The sequence below is a fragment of the Pristiophorus japonicus genome, chromosome 9, assembly GCF_044704955.1.
Source record: "Pristiophorus japonicus isolate sPriJap1 chromosome 9, sPriJap1.hap1, whole genome shotgun sequence".
In the NCBI taxonomy this organism is placed as follows: domain Eukaryota; kingdom Metazoa; phylum Chordata; class Chondrichthyes; family Pristiophoridae; genus Pristiophorus; species Pristiophorus japonicus.
In genome coordinates, this window is record NC_091985.1 from 178,273,782 (window position 1) to 178,292,677 (window position 18,896).

An 18,896-nucleotide genomic window follows, 5' to 3' on the forward strand; every position below is an offset into this window, starting at 1 on the left:
GGAAGCAAGTTGTGAGGAGGCACAATGAAACTGGAAAGGGATGTCGACAGGCTAAGTGAGTGTGAAAACATTGGGAAGATTGAGTATAATGTGGGAAAGTGTGAGGTTATCCATTTTGGCAGGAAAGGAGAGGTATTACAAAATGCTGAAGTACAGAGTGACCTGGATGTCCTTGTGCATGAAACACAATAAGTTAATATGCAGGTACAGCAATAATTATAAAGGCAAAATAAATGTTGGCCTTTATTGAAAGGGGGATGGAGTACAAAAGCAGAGAAGTCCTGCTACAACTGTACAGGGTATTTCTGAGACCACATCTCGAGATCTGCATCCAATTTTGATCTTTTTTAAGGAGGGATATACTTGCATTTGAGGCAGTTCAGAGAAGCTTCACCAGTTTGATTCCTGAGATGGAGGAGTTGACATGAAGAAAGGTTGAGCAGGTTGGGCCTATACTCATTGGAGTTTAGAATAATAAGAGGTGATCTTATTGAAACATACAATACTGAGGGGTCTCGGTATGTTAGATGCAGAGAGGATGTTTCCACTCGTAGGGAATCTAGACCTGGGGGCACAGTTTAGGAATAAGTGGTTGCCGATTTAGAACTGAGATGAGGAGAAATTTCTTCTCTTGAGTAAATCCTTGGAATTCTCTACCCCAGAGAGCTGTGAAGGCTGGATCATTGAATATATTTAAGGTGGAGGTAGCCAGATTTTTGAGCGATAAGGGAGTGAAGGGTTATGGGGAGCGGACAGGGAACAGGTGCTCTGCTCATGATCAGATCAGCCATGATCTTATTAAATGGCAGTTCAGGTTCGAGTGGCCAATGGCCGATTCCTGCTCCTATTCCTTATGTTTTTAAGGGGTGAATTATGGATGCAAACACAATAAGCATTATTTTTTTTCTCACCCTTTGCCCGTTGAATAATTGGTCAAATATGCAGAATATTAAACTCCAGCCCAGTTATATGGGGAATCAATATCAGCTGATAGAAAGCCCAACTCTCAGAATAGACACGATTCAGTCTGGGATAACAGCAGAATCCAAAACCTGCAGTCACTTGTGAACTCGCTGGTGTCAGCAGGTTGGATGAATGAGTGAATCCCTTCCCACACTCAGAGCAGGTGAATGGCCTCTCCCCAGTGTGAACTCGCTGGTGGTCCAACAGACGGGATGAGGTAATAAATCCCTTCCCACACTCAGAGCAGATGAACGGCCTCTTGCCAGCGTGAACTTGCTGTGAATTCGAAGGTGGGCTGATCGCGTGAATCCCTTCCCACACTCAGAGCAGGTGAATGGCCTCTCCCCAGTGTGACTGCGCCGATGAACTTCCAGCTCAGACGGGAAATTGAATCCATTCCCACAGTCCCCACGTTCCCACTGTTTCTCCGTGGTGTGCGTGTCCTTGTGTCTCTCCATGTTGGATGATCAGTTGAAGCAACGTCCACACACAGAACACGTGTACGGTTTCTCCCCGCTGTCAATGCGATGATGTTTTCTTCAGGCTGTGAAACTGCTTAAAGCTCTTTCCACAGTCTGTGCACTGGAACACTCTCACTCGGGTGTCTCGGTGCTTTTCCAATCACACGGATATTTGAAATCTGTTCCCACAGACAAACTTTTCTCCTTCTACATCCAAAGGCTGATGATATTCAGGTCCTTTGGAATCGAGTGATTCTGTCAGATCTAGATGTAATATTTGGTTTGAGCTCCCAGTCTGCAAACCCTACCGTTCGAATGCCCTGGAAAAGGAGTTTACAAAATTCATCACTGCAAGTAAAGGATAGATATTCAGAACAAACAATTCTAGATTCTATGGAACATTATTTCCTCTCTTGTTCTTGCAATGCTGTAAATCCCACCCCATATATTCTTCCCCCTCCCTGTCCTGAAATTCAAACACATCGCTCGTCTGAACACAGCTTGTCCTCAACTCCCAATTTTCATCACTGACAGATGCTGGGTTCAGATTTACACTCACTGGTTCCCCTCCCCTGAAGGTGCCGACTCTGGCTGGGTTCAGTTCGACACCCACTGGTTCCCCTCCCTCTCCTCCCCTGAAGGTGCTGACTCTGGCTGGGTTCAGTTCTAGACTCAATGGTTCCCCTGCCTCTCCTCCCATGAAGGTGCTGACTCTGGCTTGGTTCAGTTCTACATTCACTGGTTCCCCTCCCCTGAAGATGCTGACTCTGGCTGGGTTCAGTTCTACACTCACCAGTTCCCTCCCTCTCCTCCCTGCAGGTGCTGACACTGGCTGGGTTAAGTTCTACACTGAGTGGTTACCCTCCCTCTCCTCCCCTGCAGGTGCTGACTCTGGCTGGGTTCAATTCCGCACTCTCTGGTTCTCCTCTATATTATCCACTGAAGGTGCCGACTCTGCCTGGTTTCAGTTAACATAAGAAATAGAAGCAGGAGTAGGCCATGTGACCCCTCAAGTCTGCTCCACCATTCAATAAGATCATGGCTAATCTCATGGACTCAGCTCCACTTCCCTGCCAGCTCCCCATAACCCTTTACTCCCTTATCGCTCAAAAATATATCTATCTCTGCCTTAAATTATATTCAATGACCTAGCCTCCATAGCACTCTGTGGCAGAGAATTCCATAGATTTACAACACTCAGAAGAAATTTCTCCTCATATCAGTTTTTAATGGATGACCCCTTATTGTAAGACTATGTCCCCTCGTTTTAGTTTCCCCTATGAGTGGAAATATCCTCGCTGCATCCACCTGTCGAGCCCCCTCATTATCTTATTTCAATAAGATCACCTCTTATTTTTCTGAACTCCAATGTGTATAGGCCCAACCTCCTCAACCTTTCCTCATAAGTCATCCCCCTCATATCCGGAATCAATCTCGTGAACATGCTCTGAACAGTCTCCAATTCAAGTCTATTTTTCCTGAAATACGGAGACCCAAACTGTATGCAGTACTCCAGGTGTGAGCTCACCAATACCCTGTACAGTTGTCGCAGGATTTCTCTGTTTTTATACTCTATCCACCTTGCAATAAATGCCAACATCCCATTTGCCTTCCAGAATACTTGCTTTACCTGCATAATAACTTTTTGTTTCATGCACAAGGATGCCCAGGTCTCTCTTCACTGCAAAACTTTGCAATTTTTCTCCATATAAATTATAATTAATTTTTCTATTATTTCTGCCAAAATGAATAACCTCACATTTTCCCACAATTTACTCCACCTGCCAAATTTTTGCCCACTCACTTAGCCTGTCTTTATCCTTTTGCAGTTTAATTGTGTCCTTTTCATAGTTTGCTTTCAGACCTGTCTTTGGATCAGTAAACTTGGCTACATTACACTCGGTTCCTTCATTGAATTCATTAATAATTATAAATAGTTGATGACCCAGCGCTGATCCCTGCGGCACACCACTGTCACTGTTTGCCAACCAGAAAATGATCCATTTATCCCGACTCTCTGTTTTCTGTTATTTAGCCAATCCTCTCTCCATGCGAATAGATTACCCCCAACCACATGAGCTTTTATCTTGTGCAGTAACCTTTGATGTGACACCTTATCGAATGCCTTCTGGAAATAATCCACGTACACCTCATCCACTGGATCCCACTTATCCACCCTGCTCGTTACATCCTCAAAAAACAAATTTGGCAAATATGTTTCCCTTTCATTGCACCATGCTGACTTTGCTGGATTGAATTATGCTTTTCCAAATGTCCCACTACTGCTTCCTTAATAATGGACTCCAGCATTTTCTCAATGACAGAAATTCGGCAAACTGGTCAACAGTTTCCTGCTTTTTGTCTGCCTCCTTTTTAAAACAGGGCCGTTACATTTGCGGTTTTTCAATCTCTTCGAACTGCCCCAGAATCCAGGCAATTTTGATAAATTACAACCAATGTATCCACTATCCCTGCAGCCAGTTCTTTAAGACCCTAGGATGTAATCATTCTTTGTCCTTCCCCCCCGCCGCCCCCTGGCCAGGCCCAGTTCCTTTGCTCAAATTCTGGGAAATGTGCACTTTGATTTTTGCAGGCTGAATTATTGCAGAGAGTTGCACATGCGCAGTTCAGCACCGCCCCTTGAATCAATTCGCAGTGAGCAGAGGAGTGCATGCACACTCCCCTCCCCCAGCCCTGCCTGTGATCGCCAGGACTGACATATGAGGAGAGACTGGGTCGACTGGCCCTGTATTCACTGGAGTTTAGTAGAATAAGAGGGGATCTCATGGAAACATATAAAATTCTGACAGCACTGGACAGGTTAGATGCAGCAAGAATGTTCCCAATGTTGGGGAAGTCCAGAACCAAAGGGGTAAGCCATTTCGGACTCAGATGAGGAGAAACTTCTTCACTCAGAGAGTTGTTAACCTGTGGAATTCCCTACCGCAGAGAGTTGTTGATGCCAGTTCATTGGATATAGTCAAGAGGGAGTAAGATATGGCCCTTACGGCTAAAGGGATCAAGGGGTATGGAGAGAAAGCAGGAAAAGGGTACTGAGGTGAATGATCAGCCATGATGTTATTGAATGGTGGTGCAGGCTCGAAGGACGGAATGGCCTACTCCTGCAGCCTCCTTACAGCAGGCTATTTTCTATGTATCTATTCACTCAGTGAGTGGAATAAGATGGTTTAAAAGAGCCAGAAATGGAGATGCCGTGGCCCTGGGGTAAGGCAACGAACATCAGCCCCCTTCTTCTCCCACACTCCTCTCCTGGTGCCTGCAATAGATGCACTTTGTGAAACTCCCCACATCCTCACGGTCAGGCTGTGTTCCCACTGCTCACTGCCCAAGAACAACAGACACGTTGAGATTGGAACTGAATCAGGATCATTCACTACTAGTTGGGGGGAAAAAGCAGCAATGATTTGAAAGAGCGAGGTGATTTACTTTCTCTGTTACCTGACACTGTCCACACACAGCCCGAGAATGGCCTCTCCCTTCCCCCACTCACATCATGTTCAGGAACTAGTTCCTGTTTCACTGCCTCTTACACACAGCTCCGGACAGAACTAAACCAGGAAGGTTCACTACTGGTTTGGAGAGAGAAAGCAGCAATGATTATAAATAGCAGATTCTGCCCATTCTGTCTCCCTTACCCTGGACACACAGCCCGAGAATGGCCTCTCCCTTCCCCCACTCACACCACGCACTGACACTGGTTCTTTGTGCACTCTGCCCCTTACACACAGCACCCGACTCGCCCTGGAGTCAATGCCGATCTCTGAGCCCATCTGCGGACACGCTCCCAAAGCGCTGCGCTGCTGTAATGAGGCTGCTGCTCGCCACGTTATCCCGGGGCCGCGGTGCCTCCGTTCCCGGTTGTTTAAAACCATCTTCTTCCGCTCACTGAGTGAATGGCGATCACAGGCAGGGCTGGGGGAGGGGAGGGCGCATGTTCTCTTCTGCTTCCTGGAAATCGACATAGGGGGCGGGGCTTACCCGCACATGCGCAGCTCTCTGCACTAATTCAGAATGTAAAACTCAAAGTGCACTTTCCCCAGAATCTGAGCAAAGGAACTGGACCTGGGGGGAAAGGACAGAGAATGATTAAAGCTGGGAGCCTTGTCCCTTGGAGATGCTCAATATGGGATCATTCCGTGCAGGGTGTTTCTCTCCATGAGCCCGTCTTCACAAAGCAATCCTGGAGAAATATCGGAGGGACGAGGGAGTGGGAGTGTTTGCTGGGACCGTGCAGGAGTTAATATCTGACAGAAACAGTCCGAGATCAGTTTAATTCGAGTAAAACACTCGGTCACTGAGAGTAATACCGAACGGCCCTGAGCTGCAGGATTGCAGAGATTACAACGGGCAAGCCAGGGTTAAATGTGGGCCGTTGTATCTCTCTCTCTCTGACACTGTCCCGCAGTGTGGGATTAATAATGTGTCTGTCTCTGGTACAATATCAGTGAGAGAGGAGACCGCATCTTCTGTCTCTCCAATGGGAACTTTCAGGATAAATCGGGACTTCACAGGTCAGTCTGGAACTGATACTGTGCATGTCTTTCTGTGTCTCACCGCCCAGCCTCGCACTCTCCTGTCTCTCGCTCAGCCCTCTCCCCTCTCTCTGTTGCTATCCGCTCTCTCTTGTACTGGTTGAAAGGCGGGATGCTGTTATTTAGCGTGATGTGGAAACACTGTTGGAAGTGTAAACTGATAATGTCTCTGTTTTTCTCTCTGGCGCAATATGTGAAAGTGTGGCACTGTTACTGAGCGTAATATGGAGACACTGATACAAAGTGTGAACCTGATACTGTGTCTGTACTCTGTCTTTTCGGCTGGTGCTGTACATGAATGTGTGATTTTATTATTAAGCGCAATATGGGACACTCACCCTCAGCTCCCACTCACCCCGGGACACTGACCCTCAGCTACCTTTTCTCCCGGGAACTCACCCTCAGCTCCCTCTCCCCCAGGACACTCACCCTCACCTCCCTCTGCCCCCGGGACTCTCACCCTCAACTCCCTCTCCCCATCCCCTGGGACACTCCGCCTTAGCTCCCTCTCCCCCCGGGACATTCACCCCCAGCCCCCTCTCTCCACCCAAAGGGACACTCACCCTCAGCTCAATCTACCCCCACCCCACACATGCGGTGGGACACTCATGCTCAGCTCCATCTCCTCCTCCCCTGTGACACTCACCCTCAGCTCCCTCTCCCCCAGGGACACTCACCCTCACCTCCCTCTGTCCCCGGGACTCTCACCCTCAGCTCCACCTCCCTCCGCGACAATCCCCTTCAGCTCCCTCTCCACCCGGGACACTCAACCTCAGCTCCCTCTCGACCCTCCCGAGGACATTCAACCTCAGCTCCCCCTCACCCCGGGACACTCAAAAGACGTCTCTTGTGATTTCCCCCAAACCCAGTCATCTCCCTTGTGTAGCAACACAAGTAGAGGTTCTAGCAAAGTGCTTAAACTGGGTAGGAAATGACCAAAATAATTGAGTCCCAGGAATGACCGCTGCTCCATCACATTCTGTGGTCTCGGTGCATTCTTGTTGGCCTCCGCCTTGGCATCGGTGGGTCTGATGCAGTCTGCCGTGATTCTTCTCCCCAAGAACTCGAACTCTTGTGCCAGGAAAACATACTTTGAGCATTTCAACCTGAGTCTCACGCGATCTAGCTGACTTAGAACCTTCTCCAGGTTATTCAAGTGTTCGATGGTGTCCCGACCTGTAATCAATATGTCGTCCTGGAAAACCACGGTGCGTATAACCGATATTAGCAGACACTTCATGTTCCTTTGAAAAATCACCACGGCTGATCGAATCCCAAATGGGCATCTCTTGTAGATGAACAGATCTTTGTGCATGTTGATGCAGGTGAGGCCTTTCGAAGATTCTGCCAGCTCCTGCGTCACGTAGGCCGAGGTCAGGTCCAACTTGGTGATCATGTTCCCTCCTGCCAGCGTTGCAAACAGGTCATCTGCTTTAGGTAGCGGGTACTGGTCCTGCAGCGAAAAATGGTTAATTGTTACTTTCTAGTCCCCACAAATTCTGACCATGCCATCGCCCTTGAGAACCGAAATAATTGGACTGGCCCACTCGTTGACCTTAGTTGGCATGATAATGCCTTCGCATTGCAGCCCATCCAGCTCGATCTCCACTTTCTCTCGCATCATGTAATGTGCCACAGGTGCCTTGTGGAGGATGGGTCATGTACCGGGACCAAATGGATTTGCACCTGGGCCCCAGAGAAATTTCCGATGCCTGGCTCAAACAATGATGGGAACTTGTTCAAAACATAGGCACATGAGGCATCGTCGATGGATGAAAGCGCTCGCATGTTGTCCCTGATCCAGTGGATTTTTCGCAGCCAGCTTTTGCCAAACAGTGTGGGACCACCTCCTGGTACAATCCATAGGAGTAGTTCATGCACCGCTCCATCATAGGAGACTTTTACTGCTGCACTACCAATTAAAGGGATCAGCTCTTTAGTGTAAGTTCTCAGCTTGGTATGAATATGGCTCAGCTTGGGCCTTTGTGCCTTGTTGCACCACAGCCTCTTGACAGCCTTTTTGCTCATGCTAGTCTGACTCGCACCTGTGTCCAATTCCATGGATACTGGAATTCCATTAAGTTCAACTTTTCCATGATTGGTGGACATTTTGTAGTGAAGGTATGTATCCTGTACACTTCTGCCTCCTCGGTTTGAGTCTCTAGTTCACTTTGATCTGCCATGGATCAGTCTTCCTCTGCAACGTGATGGTGTGCAGGGTTTGCAGCTCGTTTGCACATTCGCTGGAGGTGTCCCATTGTTCCACAGCCTTTGCACGCATAGTGTTTGAAGCAGCATTGATGGGCTCGATGATCACCTCCGCAGTGCCAACAAGGAGTTAATTGCCTTACATTCACACTTGATGGCAGACTCAGTCATCTGCCGTCGTGCAGCTACAGGCGTGTACGTTCTGACATAAGCATTCCTGCCTGAAAATGATGTTACTTTGTGTACAGTACTGGCCGATGCACCTTTATGTTGCAAAATTTGTTTGGTGTTAACGCTGGTGGACATAAATGCCTGGGCTATTGTTATGGCTTTGCTCAGGTTCGGTGTTTCAACAGGCAATGGTTTGTGAAGGATAACCTCATGGCCAATGCCAAACACAAAAATGTCTCTTTGCATTTGCTCCAGGAATCCACTGAATTAGCAATGTCCTGCAAGGCGCCTTAGTTCGGTGACGTCACTCGCCACTTCCTGCCCTTCAGACCGTTGACATATATAAAATCAATACCTTGTCTTCAGAACGCCCTCCTTCAGATTTAGGTGCTTCCGGACCAGCGTACCAGTTTTTCATGCGATTTGGTTGCTGGTTTCACCAGAGCAAGAAGATTCTTCATGAGGCCATGAGGTGCTGCCCCACAGATGGTGAGGAGGATTATCCTTCGTTTCGCTGTGTTCTCATTCCTTTCCAACTCGTTGGCAATGAAGTATTGGTCGAGTTGCTCCACGAAGGCTTCCCAATCATCACCTTCTGAGAATTTCTCCAGGATACCAACAGTTCTCTGCATTTTCACGTGATGGTTCATTATCTATTACTCGTCGCCAGTTTTTATGTCTCATATAAAGCAAAGTGACTGAGTACTGTAGACTTGAGTAAGTGTGACCTTAGTCTCGTTATTCTGATTCCAGAGTGCTGGCACAGCATGGGAGACCTGCTTATATTCTGGGCTCCCAAGGGATGTGGTGATCCCTTGGGACTCGAACAGATGCACACTCTGGTGGCAGTAGAATGCTGGTTACACGTGTTGCATACATAACACATTCCAATGGCTCTGCCGGGATCGAAAGCATGACCTTGGCATTCGTAGCACCACAATCTAACCAACTGAGCTGAAGGCCTCAAAGTGTATTATAGATGCATACCAACCTAGCCTGGGAGGATTGTGTTTCCGGCTCACACTGGGTGTACAGAGTTACTGCACAAATATTTAACACATCATAACCCTTAAACATTGTTCACTATTCATATATAAAACTGGACAGAGTGCAAATAGAAAATAACAGTAAAAAAGCTCATGTTTCCAACACAATTCATTCTAAAAATGATCACATCTGAATTGACCCTCCCTCAAACACTTTCCAGATGCAAAACGAGCCTCTCCCCTTAAAATGAAGGGAACACAAAATAACCAGAAACTGCTGAAACCCGGGATTGAACCAGGGACAACCTAACACTTTGCCAATTGAATTATGTCGACAAACGAACCAAAACGTTCTTTTATCTAATGCCAGGAGGCATTGTCCTGCCCACTCAGAACTCACTTCGGGGCAATGTGTCCCGACCAGATTTCGGAGTTCAGGTTGTGTTAAAGTTCTGCTGACGTGGTCATACAGTTACGAAGCTGACTCAGCAGGGAAGACCTCAGGTAGCTGGACAGAAAAGTTACAGAATAGAAAATGTCAGCAAAATTCCTTCGTTTTCTCAGCACTGAGGGGTTGTGAGGGGAAGATGTGCCAAAGTCACACTGAGCCGCACTGACCCTGAGCCAAAGTGAAATTATATCAAGTTCATTCTTCAGCAGCAAGATGCTGAAGAGAGAGAAGTGTTGCGAATCAAGGAGAGATTTTCCCATACTGATCGTGAATCTCATTAATATGAAACACTCCATGAATTCTCTGCTGGGGAATTCACAGCTGAGGAATCACCTGTTAATAAGCTTCAAAATGTGAAACTACAACCTCAGTCTCTCCTCCCTGTTCATTATTGCAGGGAGACAGCTGTTGGCTGCGCCCCAGGGGCTCAGCTTGTGTGGAGAGTTTTCACATCTCACCCGGTGTGGTACTGAGACCCACACAACGCAATGTGTTCAGGTTCATTCCTCGGCCTTACGTATGTTAATTTATTGCAAGTGGTGTGCTATGAGTGCCACCCAGAGCAGGGAAAGCCCAGACTCCATCCCCACCTGTGGTATGTTTCTCTATCACCCAGTGTGGTACTGAGACCCACACAGAGCAGGGAAAGCCCAGACTCCATTCCCACCTGTGATATGCTACTCTATCTCACCCAGTGTGGTAGTGAGACCCACACAGAGCAGGGAAAGCCCAGACTCCATTCCCACCTGTGGTGTGTTACTCTATCACCCAGTGTGGTACTGAGACCCACACAGAGCAGGGAAAGCCCAGACTCCATTCCCACCTGTGGTATGTTACTCTATCACCCAGTGTGGTACTGAGACCCACACAGAGCAGGGAAAGCCCAGACTCCATCCTCACCTGTGGTATGTTACTCTATCTCACCCAGTGTGGTACTGAGCCCCACACAGAGCAGAGAAATTCCAGACTCCATCCCCACCTGTTGTATAGATAGTAAAAGATTTTACTGATATATAAAACAGAAAAGAGTGACTAAAGTACATGTTGGTCGCTTAGAAGATGAAAAGGGGGATTTAATAATGGGAAATGTGGAAATGGCTGAGACCTTAAACAATTATTTTCCTTCGATCTTCACAGTGGAAGACACAAAAACCATGCCAAAAATTGCTGGTCACGGGAATGTGGAAAGGGAGGACCCTGAGAGAATCACTATCACGAGTGGGGTAGTGCTGGGCAGGCTAATGGGACTCAAGGTAGACAAGTCCCCTGGTCCTGATGAATTGCATCCCAGGGTAGTACAAGAGATGGCGGAAGTTATAGCAGATGCATTCGTTATAATCTACCAAAATTTTCTGGACTCTGGGGAGGTACCATCGGATTGGAAAGCAGCTAATGTAACGCCTGTTTAAAAAAGTTGGCAGACAAAAGGCAAGTAAATATAGGCCGGTTAGTTTAACATCTGTAGTGGGGAAAATGCTTGAAGCAATCATTAAGGAAGAATTAGCAGGACATCGAGATAGGAATACTGCAATCAAGCAGACGCAACATGGATTCATGAAGGAGAAATCACGTTTAACTAATTTACTGGGATTCTTTGAGGATATAACGAGCATGGTGGATAGAGGTGTATCGATGGATGTGGTGTATTTAGATTTCCAAAAGGCATTCGATAAGGTGCCACACAAAAGGTTACTACAGAAGATAAAGGTATGTGGAGTCAGAGGAAATGTATTAGCATGGATCGAGAATTGGTTGGCGAAAAGAAAGCAGAGAGTCGGGATAAATGGATCCATTTTGGGTTGGAAATCAGTGGTTAGTGGTGTGCCACAGGGATGGGTGCTGGGACTATAACTGTTTACAATATACATAGATGACCTGGAAGAGGGGACAGAGTGTAGTGTAACAAAATTTGCAGATGACACAAAGATTAGCGGGAAAGCGGGTTGTGTAGAGGACACAGAGAGGCTGCAAAGAGATTTAGAAAGGTTAAGCGAATGGGCTAAGGTTTGGCAGATGGAATACAATGTCGGAAAATGTGAGGTCATCCATCTTGGAAAAAAAACAGTAAAAGGGAATATTATTTGAATGGGGAGAAATTACAACATGCTGCTGTGCAGAGGGACTGGGGGTCCTTGTGCATGAAACTCTTTTGGAGTTTACCTGAAAAAACATAAACATTAATCCGTGCCCCCCGACCTGGATGACACACCAGACATTTACAAGGCCCTTTTTTTTCCTTTTTTTTTTTGTGTTTTTCTTTTTATTGGGGTTTTTTTTTTGGGCACTAATATCACATATTTTTTTCTTCCAGTGCCCCCTATAAAAGGGGAGGGGGACACTAAAAGCATCGGCAATTAAAACAAATTAAATTTTAAAACGTAAAATCAAATTAAAATTTGGTTGCGGGGCATGATGATGCACTCCAGTCCCTCTGGTGCCCACCTCTCGCGGAAGGCCACGAGCGTACCGGTGGACACCGCGTGCTCCATCTCCAAGGACACTCTGGACCGGATGTAAGAGCGTAAGAGAGGCAGGCAGTCAGGTTGAACGACCTCCTCGACCGCCCGCTGCCTGGACCGGCTGATTGCACCCTTGGCCGTGCCCAGGAGCAGTCCTACGAGGAGGCCCTCGGACCTACCTGCTCCCCTCCGCACAGGGTGCCCAAAGATCAGGAGTGTGGGACTGAAGTGCAGCCAGAATTTCAGGAGCAGCCCCTTTAAATAATAAAACAGGGGCTGCAACCTCGTGCACTCAATAAAAACTTGTAACATGGACTCCTCCAGACGGCAGAAATTGCAGGCGGCCTGGAAGTCCGTGAACCGGCTTAAAAATTTGTTGCATGGCACTGTTCCGTGCACCACCCTCCAGGCCAAGTCCCCGATGAATAGTGGGAGGACTCCCGCATAGAGTGCCCTCCATCGGGGACCCCCGCCTCCTCCGGACGGCATGATGGTACGCCATGGCGTGTCCGGACGGCCGGCGAGGATGGCAAAGTTGAGAGTGTGCAGGAGCAGCCCGTACAGGAAACCCCTCCGCGCGTAACTGAAAGGCACGGAGGGGATTTCCCCGAGGCGGCTCCAGTTGTGAGGCGCCGGCCCCCGAGGGAAGTTCCGGGGTTTGGCGCCGATGAGGAATTCCGTCCGGACGGGGGTCAGTTCGGACGGGATCTCCCCACGTGCTTGAGCCTCCTCGAAGCACCTAACAGAGTCAGGGCCCAAAGCTGTTTTTAGCGACTCGATGGCTTCGGCCGCGCGGCGGACATGGCTGAATTTAGGTGCCGCGCCAGCGTGCCTGGCGCCATCCAGCCCACTCCTCCGCCATCGAGCAGGTCCCTGACCCTGGTCACCTCACCAGCCACAGCCCTCTCTTCCGACCGCCACATAAAACCTCGGTCGTGGAGGTACGGATTCCCGAGCAGCGGCTCCTGCAGGACAGCCACCACTCCAGCCGGCGGAGAGCTGCGCTTGGTGGAGACTTTGTTCCAGACCCTGATGAGTTCCTTGTAAAAGACAGGCAGATCCTGGAGGGCGGTCCTGACACCCCCCAAGTTCACAAACAGGAGCTGCGTGTCGTAATTGAGGTCGCGCTGCTGGCGGAAGAAATACGTCGCCAGAGCACACCACCTAGGAGGGGGCTCGACGTAAAGGTATCTCTGCAGGGTCTGAAGATGGAAAGTCGCGAGCTGGGCGCTGATGCACACCAACGACTGACCACCCTCCTCAAGCGGGAGACTCAAGACCGCGGCAGAGACCCAGTGCTTCCTGTTGTTCAAGAAAAAGTCCACCAGCTTCTTCTGTATCTTGGCGACAAACACAGGGGGAGGGGTCAAAGTGACCAGCCGGTACCACAACATTGCGGCCACCAGCTGGTTTATGACTAGCGCTCGACCCCTGTAGAACAGCACTCGGAGCAGTCCTGTCCAGCGCCCTAGGCGAGCAGCGACCTTGGCCTCCAGCTCCTGCCAGTTCGCCGGCCAGGCTTCCTCGTCGGGGCTAAGGTAGACTCCCAGATAGAGGAGATTAGCCGTGCTCCAGGCAAAAGTCCTGAGCTCCTCCGGCAGGGAGTCCACCCGCCACTGACCCACCAGGAGTCCGGAACATTTCTCCCAGTTGATTCTGGCGGAGGACGCGGCCGAGTAAATCTCCTGGCACTCACGCATCCTCCGCAGGTCAGTGGGATCCTCTACCGCGAGGAGCACGTCATCGGCATAAGCCGAGTGGACGACCTCCACGCTCAGCCCTTGCAGAGCCAGTCCCGTCAACCTCGTCCGCAGGAGGCGCAGGAAAGGCTCCACGCAGATGGCATATAACTGGCCGTACATGGGGCATCCCTGGCGCACCCCTCTCCCAAAGCAAAGGGGTGCCATCAAGGACCCGTTAACCTTAATCAGACACTCCGCGGCGGCATACAAAAGTCGGATCCGGGCGACGAAATGCGTCCCGAACCCGAAAGCGCGCAGAGTTCCGAGCAGATAGACGTAATCCACCCTGTCGAACGCCTTCTCTTGGTCGAGAGATAGGAAGGTGACCGACAGACCAGCCTCCTGGGAATGATGGATGAGATCCCGGACCAGATGGACGTTGTCGTGGAATGTCCGGCCCGGGACCGTGTAGGACTGGTCGGGGTGGATCATGTGGTCCAGCACGGCACCAAGGCGAGCAGACATCGCCCTGGCGAAGATTTTGTAGTCCGTGCTGAGGAGGGAGACCGGGCGCCAGTTCTTAAGAAGGCGGAGATCGCCCTTCTTAGGCAGCAGGATGATGACTGCCCTGCGCCAAGAGAGGGGCATCTCCCCGGTCGCCAGACTTTCCCTCAGGACCCGCGCGTAGTCGCTCCCCAGGATGTCCCAGAACACCCTGTGGAACTTCACGGTCAGCCCGTCCAGCCCCGGGGTTTTACTCCTCGAGAGCCGGTCGAGGGCACCGGCAGCTCCGCAAGGCTTAGCGGAGCTTCCAAATTTTCACCGCCCTCCGGGCTGACTTTCGGCAGGTCCTCCCACAAAACTCTACGCGCTTCCTCGCTGGACGAATCCGGAGAGAACAGAGCCCCGTAATATTCACGGGCCCTGTTGTTGATGCCCTCCGGATCCGAGACGAGAGAGCCGTCGTCGGCCAGCAGCATCAAGAGCTGCTTACGGATACTCTGCCTTTTTTCCAGCGAGTAGAAGAAGGGGGAGCCGCGGTCCAGATCCCGCAGGAACCGGATCCGCGACCTCACTAACGCGCCTCAGGACCCGACGAGCTGCAGGTCCTTCAGTGCAGCCTTCTTAGCTTCGTACATCGTCCGCAGGGCCGGGTCCTCAACGACTTGACCGAGACGGGATTCCAGATCGAGCACCTCTTTTTCTAGGCGCCCGACCCTGGCCGCCCGCCTCTTGGTCGACCCCCTCGCGTACTCTTGACAGAAGACGCAAACGTGAGCCTTGCCCACGTCCCACCATAGCATCAAGGAGGGGAAGCCCCCCTGCTTCCTTCTCCAGTCGGAGCAGAATCGACGGAACGAGTCCTGGAACCACTCATCCTCCAGCAGCCGGTTGTTAAAGTGCCAGTACGTGGACCCCGTCCTCGCGCGGAGCGAAGCGAGCTCCGCCCACACCAGGTGGTGGTCCGAACATGGCACCGGCCGCATGGAGGCCGCCGGGATGCAGGAAACGTACGCCCGAGACACGTAAAGGTGGTCAACTCTGGACCATCCTACTCCAGGCCTCACCCAAGTAAAGGCGCTGGAGTCGGGATGGAGATTTCGCCAGACGTCCACCAAGTCGAAGGACCCGACCAGGTCCCTCAACTTCTCGATCGCTGTCATGCTCTGCGGGGCACCGGAGCGGTCCCTCGCCTCGAGGGTGCAGTTAAAATCCCCCCCGAGGACAATGCAGTCGCCGACGTCGACGGAGCCAAGAAGAGTGGATACTTCTTCGAAGAAGCGCGCTTGCTGCGGGTCGGGCTGAGGGGCGTACACGTTCACGAGATGGAGCGGCACGTCCCCCAGGCGAACCGTTACATGCAGCAAGCGGCCTGGCACGGGCTCCTCGACCCCCAAGATCTCCGGCTGAAAATGCGGGCCCAGCAAGATGGCCACCCCACTAGAAGTGGCGGTGAGGTGGCTCATGCGGACCTCTCCTTGCCATTCCAGGAGCCACGTGGCTTCGTCTCCCGGAACGGTGTGGGTTTCTTGCAGGAAGCACACCGCATATTTCCCCTCCTGCAGGAGCGAAAAATTGTCAAATCTGCGGCGTGCCCCTCTGCCGCCGTTGATGTTGAGGCTGACTATGGTTATCTTCATGGCAAAAGCATAGTGCAACCTCTACCTTAATCTATTGTGGGGGAGGGAGCGGAGTCTTTTGTTGACCACCACTCCCTCGGCAGCCCAGCGAGGAGTCCCTCGAGCTCGCGCTGTTCAAGGTATTGTGCCTTTGTCAAGGGCTCGCCCACGGCCAAGGTTTTAGCGGCGGCGCGGACGGACCCCTTGATCAGCTCTGACTCGGACCATTTTCCCAGGGCCAGATGGGCTTGGTTGCAGCGATCCCGGCTCTGGGCCAAAAAGTCCCGGAGTTCCTTTGCAGGAATGAGGAGGGTCTCAGCGGCGGTCGCGAGCAGATCCACCGCCTCACTGGCGGTGGTCTCTAGATCTTCTCCCGCGTCCCCCACCGAGTTTCCGTCCTCCTCCAGGAGGTGGCCGCCAGCAGCCGGCCCATCGACCGCACAAGGTACGGCAAACGACCCGGCCGCTCCGACCGGCCCTGGCTTTGCCCAGATCCCACCCTCAGGATCGTCGGCAGAGGAGTCCCCACTGGGCTCTTTTAAAAATGGTGCTTGGTCGGGAAACGACAGCGGAAGGGGTTCCCCCTCCGCCCCAGGAACCGGGGAACAAGGAGAGATCCGGCCATAGGAAATCCCCAGGCCCTCCAAGTGCTCCAGCTCCAAAGTAGGGGGCGAGAGTGGGTGTTCCTCCCCCTCCCCGCTGCCACCCCCCGGCCCAGCATGTACAGTGTCATTAAAATTATTCTTAATTTCAGTTTCTGCCGGGTCGAGCGACTCCCGGGGGAAGTTGATTAATAGCTGGGCGGGCTCAGGTTCGGCCTTTTTGGCCCCGCCTGCCTCAGTCCCCGGGACACTCGGCCCGGCGGCAATGCATTCCTCCACTGGCCCCACGCCCCCCACGACAGGCAGATCTTCCACGCCATCCCCGGGAGGCAGAGGCTGGGCAGCCTCGACTGTCTCACCCTCCCCGGGGACAGATTCCTCTCGCCTACAGCGCTGCTTGGGGGCGCTGGTGGGGGACCCGGGACACGCGGCGGGCACGGACTTCTCCGCGGAGGGATGTTGTTCCCCCTCCGCCTCATTGGAGTGGCGCCTCCTTTTGTTCCTGGGGTTGCGCGGAGGCAGGGAGACCTCCATGTCTGCCGAGGTCTCCCGCTCCACCCCCCCCTTTTCCTTATATTGCCCGCGCCCGAGCCCCTCTGTGATACTAGTCAAGCGCTCGGGCACGGGCTCAGGGCACCCCGCGCTCATCGGTGACGGGGTTCGGCCGAGCGCGGTAAACAGCTTGTCTGGCGCACCGAGGGGACCCACCTCTAGGTGTTTCGTCTTCCTCCGCGCCTTCATTCCGACCGGAAGCTCTCCCTCCCTCCCGCCGGAGGCCGTGAAAAAAAAGGCCCCCGACGATTCCAGCGCACCCACAGCTCCCGGCAAGCGGACGCTATTTGGGGTGGGGTGGCGGCGGCGCCAGCCTTGGCCGCCCTCGGTGGTTTGGTGGCTTTAGAGGCGGGACAGTTCTTGCGAACGTGCCCCACCTCCCTGCAGGCATGGCACCGCACGCCGTCCGACGTCCAGAAGACGCGGTAGGCATTCCACTCGTGCATCACATTAAAATTGCACTCTGTCGTCTCTTCCCGCGCCAGCCGGGCAAAGAGCTGGCGGCGGAAGGAGAACACGTGGCGCAGGCTGTTCTCCCTGAGGCCAAGCGGTAAAGGGTTGATTCCCGACCTTACCTCCCCCAGTTGGTGTAGGTGAGGGAGGAGGAGCTCAGCGGGAACAAAGGGCGGGACGTTTGATAGAATGACCCTCTGCGCGGTGGCCTCGAGAGGGTCCACCGGCAGGAACGTCCCGCCCACCGTGAGCCCCTTTTCAAGGGCCAGGGACACCGCCCGTTCCGACCCCAGGAAGAACATGGCCTTCCCAGACATCTTGGAGGCTGCGACAATGGCTGAGGGGCCGACTACCCCAGCCATCGCCCGCACGCACTCCTCGATGCTCATTGTGGAGTGAGTGTAGCACTTGACCCCGTGTTTCTTGGTGATAAGTCTGAAAGGTGGCAGGGCAGCAGGTGGCGCAGTAGGTGCCGTGGATGTGGACGCCACCTGCGCATATGTCCTTGCTGGCCCTGCCACTGGCGTGGATGGGGTCGCCATCACGGGGTCCCTTTAAGGGCTACACCCACCCCAAAATCACAGGCCTTAATGGTCTTAATTGGCCTCGTTTAAATATTTGAGCAGAAGGAGCTCTGAAAGAGGCACACCTCCCCCCTAGTTAACGATTGGGGAGGGGCCTTGCTCCCTCTGCTCAGTTGTCTTAATTGCTTGTTTTTTTTTAAAAAAGAGATTAGGAGGAAGGGCTCTCAGAGAGAGAGGGGAGAGACAGAGCGAGAGATAGAGTGAAGGGGTGTGGGAAAGAGGGAGGCTGCGAGGGCAGGTCTCCCCTCACAGCGATGGGTGGGTGCACTCCCCAGATGGCAAACAAAACACAGTCTTTGGGGTGGTCTTCGGGTGGGGAGAGAAGATGTCTTCACCTGGGGCAGCTGGAGCCACACAGGCACACACTCCCAACGATGTTAACCAGGGTAATCAATAGTTATCAGCCTGGTAGCTCCAGCTATCCCAGGCTAGGCAATGGGGGAGGGGTGCTTCAATGGTGTGTGGGGCCTAGTTGTAAGCAAGGCCCCCACACATACTTCCACACACACACACCCCCCACGATGTTCCGGCCCTTGAAAAGTCTTCTTTCCTCCTCCCACCAATAAAACAATGTATTTCGGGGAAATGCACCAACAACCACCTGTAGAATATTGCAGAATCTCCCTCCTTCCACACAGGTTGTTGCTTTTT

General features: G+C 51.9%; 1 long non-coding RNA gene across 1 annotated transcript; it reads right to left on the reverse strand.

Annotated features, from left to right (window-relative positions):
• Positions 1-213: 213 nt before the first annotated feature.
• LOC139273348 (uncharacterized) lies at positions 214-5,382 on the reverse strand. Its single transcript, XR_011595077.1, has 2 exons — positions 5,081-5,382; positions 214-1,744 (listed from the first exon to the last, which is right to left on the reverse strand). It is a non-coding gene; the product is annotated as an uncharacterized lncRNA (long non-coding RNA).
• Between the last annotated feature and the right edge of the window lie 13,514 nt (positions 5,383-18,896).